We start from the raw sequence: 5,948 nt of genomic DNA on the forward strand, positions 1-5,948 counted from the left end.
GCCTCGCCGTCGTCCACCGCCCTGGTGCTTTCGGCGCGGCGTGGTCAACGTGGTCAAGGAACGACTTCCATCGAACGGGTACTGTCGTGGAGAGGCTGACAGCTGGGTCCACGGCAGCCGCAAGGAAGTGCCTCCTTAGTACGCGGAAAATAATTATTCCTCCACCTGACAGTAGGGACCCACCGGACGGGCCACCGTATTTGGCGAAAAAAATGTTTCCCCCCTGACTGCTGGGACCCATCGGACGGACCACCATATTTCGCGAAAAAACGTTCCCCCCGTTGTCAGCTCGGACCCACAGGAAGTGCCTCCTTATTACGCACAAAAAAATGAACACTCCCGCTGCTAGTTGGGACCCACCTTGGTGGGAGGCAAACTTGTGGGCCTACTAAGTTGACGGGGACGGAGTGCTTTGTCAACTTAGTCAATATGAACGATTCTAGCTCCAGTGACTGTACGATGTCCATGCAACGGTCATAGTGCTTCTTCAACCTCTGGTCTTGTTGCTCCAGCCGCCCAAAGCAGCGTCGGTCATGCCGCATGCTCCTGCCTCCCGTGGCCGGCTGTGCTGCCGCGGAGGCCTCACCGCCCCCTACTATTCCCACCGCTGGCCAGGCCATCCCTCTACTCACCCACACCCCCTGTTATTCTGCGGCGACGGCAGCCTCACACCGCAGCGAACTAGTGAACCCTCGTATTCCTATACGCGTGGGCATCCACTGCCGCGTCTTCCCCAGCTCCGCGTCGTCCCCTTCCTAGGCCTCGCCGTCATCCACCGCCCTGGTGCTCTCAGAGCGGCGTGGTCAACATGGTCAAGGAACGGCTTCCATCGGACGTGGACTGTACGTGGAGAGGCTGACAGCTGGGTCCATGGACCGCACCAAGGAAGTGCCTCCTTATTACGCGCAAAATAATTATTCCTCCACCTGACAGCAGGGACCCACCAGACGGGCCACCGTATTTCATGAAAAAAACATTTCCCCCTGACTGCTGGGACCCACCAGCTACATCTTCACATGCAAGGAAGTGCATCTGGGCAAAAAATGATTCGCCCCCCTGACTGCTGGGACCCACTAGCTACATATTCGCAGGCAAGGAAGTGCCTGACAGTCAGGACCAACCTGGTCAAAGCGTACGTAGCGTTATCATTCTGGTCGCGAACGTGTACGTACATACTGGTCGATGTAGAGGCGTGCATGTGTCGTAGTAGAGGCGCGGACGTAGCATGTCCACGTACGTACCGCGGCCAGTGTGCAAGAAAGAAAATATGGCCACGTACTTACATATGGGAAGGGTCTCGAACGCCTACTCGCGCATACGTATGGCCAGGGATCGTGTACATGGCTGGGTCGAAACGGAGAAACAGTGTCATCGTCGTGTTCATTGGGAGCCAACCGGCTGGGTCGGAACAGAATGCGTCGTCGTGTTCATCGGGAGGGCTTGGACGGAACAGCCGATGGAAACAAGGCCTGGCATACCGCAGAACGGAGGAAACGGCCTTGTGTTTGACCGGCCACGTTCAAAACGGGATCCTGTTCATCAGGAGGGGTCTGGCGTACCGCAAAACGGAGGAAACGGACCTCCAACGGTTGAAACGGGGGTCCTGTCGATCGGGAGGGATGTGGCATATAGCAAAACGGTGGAAACGGACTTGTGTTGGAGAGCTACGGTCGAAACGGGGGTCTTGTTCATCGGGAGGGGTGTGGCGTACCACAAAACGGGACTCCACGAGATACTGTTCATCTCCACCGTCGACCCCCTCCAGCTTCCACGGACTACTGTTCATCCACCGTCGACCTCCTCCAGCCTCCACCTGCGACTGTTCATCCACGGGCTCCTGTTCATCTAGCCTCCACCGCGCGCTACTCCACCGGCTACTGTTCAACCAGCCCTCTCAACGGGCTCCTGTTCAACCACCCCTCCACGGGCTACTGTTCATCCTGCCCTCCACCGTCTACTGTTCATCCTGCCCTCCACGGGGTGGTCCTGTTCATCCTGCCCTCCATGGGGTCCTGTTCATCCAGCCCCAACCGGCTCGGTCAATCGGGGTACTGTTCATCTAGAGGCAACAGCACGGGGTCCTGTTTATCCACCCCCACCGGGAACTGTTCATCCAACCCCCCCCCCCGCAATGCTCACTGTTCATCTAGAGGCATCATCGATCGGCTTCAGTTAGCAACAGAAGCGAAGGAATCGCTCGATCGGGTTCAGTTAACTACCATCGATCGATCGCTCGGGTTCAGTAACACGTAGCCTGAAGTGCAATCACTCAGGTTCAGTTAGAGCCAAATGCCTCGCTCGGGTTCAGTTAGAGCCTAATGCCTCGCACACACGCGCGTACATACGAGAGAAACGCGCATCGCTCGGCCGCTGACCAACCATCGTAACCAGGGACTCCCCGATATTTTTCGCGCCCTCACTTCTACCACGGTTTTTTCCGTCATGGACGGCCCATAGAATGTCATCTAGCTACGTCTCCGGCCCGCCCAAGATGAAAAGCCCATTTTCTGTCATGATTTTTTGTCATAGAAGTAGGACCCCACCACATCTATGATGATACCATGTTTCGTCATAATTATTGTCATAGAAGTGTCATAAGTATGACAGGAAAAAAATTTGTTCGGCCCAAAATGTCATGGATGTGTCTTTTTTGTAGTGAATATTCTCGTGTGCGCTTGTTTGCTTTATCACTAAGTAATTTATTTGCTATTCTAAGTTGTTCTCTATCTTTAGTTATGGATATGGAACACGAAATACCAAAAAAAATAGGTTTACTTGCTACTCATGGAGATGGGGAACCTCCTAAAACCCTCGATGCTCATTATGTGAAAGATATTATGTACTACTTTGATAATCCTGAGAAAACCCCATTCAATTATATAATGGAGACATGTTGGATCAACGTGAATACTTTAGGGATTATCGCTTGACTCAAAAAGGGAAACTACTATGGGATCAAATTTATATGTTGTATTGTTATGCTAGGCAACTATGCTTGAGATATGATTATACTTATTGCTCTAGGATGAAGGCTCCACACCTTCCCTTTTCATGCAAATTTAATGATGATAAAACCTTGGCTTCTTATGCTAATGGTATATATGATTACTATGATGTGGAACAAATAGAAGAATTCGTTGCTTTTATGGGTGCTTATGAAATTTAATCTTTGTTTAAAGAGTTTGAAGATTTTGATGATCCAGTTTATAGACCTCAAATTTTTGCTATACTTAAATATTTCTATGACAATTATGAATTCAATTCCGATATTGATGATTTTATTTAGGGAGTCTCCGTTGTCCAACAAGAGACTAATATTTTGCATGCGTCTATGGAAGAAGAAATTGATGAAACTGTGAGCTCATTGGATGAAAAAGATGATGAGGAGAGCGAAGAACAAAAGGAGGAAGAGCGGATTAGCTACCTGTTCCCACCTTCTAATGAGATTAACTCTTCAACTCATACATTGTTTAATTTCCCTTCGTGCTTACCGAAGGATGATTGCTATGATGATTGTTATGATCTTGTTGATTCTTTTGAAATATCCCTTTTTGATGATGCTTGCTATGCTTGTGGCCAAGATGCCAATATGAATTATGCTTATGGAGATGAACTTGCTATAGTTCCTTATGTTAAACATGAAACTGTTGCTATTGCACCCATGCATGATAGTCCTATTATCTATTTGAATTCTCCCGACTACACTATATCAGAGAAGTTTGCCCTTATTAAGGATTATATTGATGGGTTGCGTTTTACTACTACACATGATGATTTTGATAGATATAATATGCATGTGCTTGCTGCTCCTACTTGCAATTATTATGAGAGAGGAACTACATCTCCGCCTCTCCATGTTTCCAATATGATAAAATTGCAAGAAACTATTTATACTATGCATTGGCCTTTACTATGTGTGCATGAATTGTTCTTTTATGACATGCTGATGAATAGGAAGAGAGTTAGACTTCGTTGTTGCATGGTATATGTTACTTTGTGCTCACTACTAAATCACATATCATTGTTAATTAAAATTGGCTTTGATATACCTTGGGATCCGGGTGGATTCATTACTTGAGCACCTTATGCCTAGCTTAATGGCTTTAAAGAAAGCACTGCCAGGGAGACAACCCGGAAGTTTTAGAGAGTCATTTATTTCTGTTGAGTGCTTTTATAGAGTTTAAAAAAAATAAAGGGGAGAACCCAAAACTTTTCAAAAAGGAAAGTGAAAGTGAGAGAGACAAACATTGTTGAAGTGAGGGGGCTCCTCGAACTTTGTTCATGCTCATGGAAACTTGGTGAATCTTGATAACAGAAACTTTTCAACCAAAATAATTATCCCCTTGTACAATTCCATTGTATTATAAAAATAATTTGCCAAGATTTGCCTTTAGGATGTTTACATTGCTTGTTGGTTTGTGCTGTCCAGAACAGAAACTTTGGTTGTAGTGCGCGATTTTACATTTTTTTTACTGGAACGTCAAACGGTTCTAAAACTTTTTGCACTGTCTTTCTATAAATTTTTTTTATTTTTCCCACTTTTTCGGAATTTTTGGAGTACGAGAAGTATGGTGAATGTTCAGATTACTACAGACTGTCCTGTTTAAGACAGATTATGTTTTTGATGCATAGTTTGCTTGTTTTGATGAAACTATCGATTTCTATCAGTGGATTAAGCCATGTAAAAGTTATATTATAGTAGCTACAATGCAAAAACAAAATATGAATTGGTTTGCAACAATACTTAGAGTAGTGATTTGCTTTATTATACTAACGGATCTTACCGAACTTTCTGTTAAGTTTTGTGTGATTGAAGTTTTCATGTTTTGGGAGAGATCACGATGGATGAAGGAATAAGGAGTGGCAAGATCCTAAGCTTGGGGATGCCCGAGGAACCCCAAGGAAATATTCAAGGACTCCCAAGCAACCAAGCTTGGGGATGCCCCAGAAGGCATCCCATCTTTCTTCTAATGAGCATCGGTAATTTCACTTGGAGCTATATTTTTATTCGTCACATGATATGCGTAAATCTTGGAGCATCTTTTGCATTTAGTTTTCAGTTTTCTTTGATGCACCATGATGGTATGAGATAGTCCTTGGTTGATTTGTAGAATGTTCATTGCACTTCACTTATATCTTTTGAGTATGGCTTTATAGAATGCTTCATGTGCTTCACTTATATCTTTGAAGTTTAGATTGTCTGTTTCTCTTCACATAGAAAACTGCCATTTATAGGATGCTCTTTTGCTTCACTTATATTTGTTAGATCATGGGCATATCTTTTGTAGAAAGGATTAAACTCGCTTGCTTCCCTTATATCTATTTAGAGAGATGACAGGAATTGGTCATTCACATGGTTAGTCATAAAATCCTATATAAAACTTGTAGATCACTGAATATGATATGTTTGATTCCTTGCAATAGTTTTGTGATATAAAGATGGTGATATTAGAGTCATGCTAGTGGGTAGTTGAGGATTGTAGAAATAATTATGTTGAAGTTTGTGATTCCCGTAGCATGCGCGTATGGTGAACTGTTATGTAACGAAGTTGGAGCATGAGATATTTATTGATTGTCTTCCTTATGAGTGGCGGTCGGGGATGAGCGATGGTCTTTTCCTACCAATCTATCCCCATAGGAGGATGCGCGTAGTAATTTGTTTTGACAACTAATAGATTTTTCGAATAAGTATGTGAGTTCTTTATGACTAATGTTGAGTCCATGGATTATACGCACTCTCACCCTTCCATTATTGCTAGCCTCTTTGGTACCGTGCATTGCCCTTTCTCACCTCGAGAGTTGGTGCAAACTTCGTCGGTGCATCAAAATCCCATGATACAGTACACTCTATCACACATAAGCCTCCTTATATCCCTCAAAACAGCCACCATACCTATCTATTATGGCATTTCCGTAGCCATTCCGAGATATATTGTCATGCAACTTCC

This window comes from Triticum urartu, chromosome 1 (genome assembly GCF_003073215.2).
Source record: "Triticum urartu cultivar G1812 chromosome 1, Tu2.1, whole genome shotgun sequence".
NCBI lineage: Eukaryota > Viridiplantae > Streptophyta > Magnoliopsida > Poales > Poaceae > Triticum > Triticum urartu.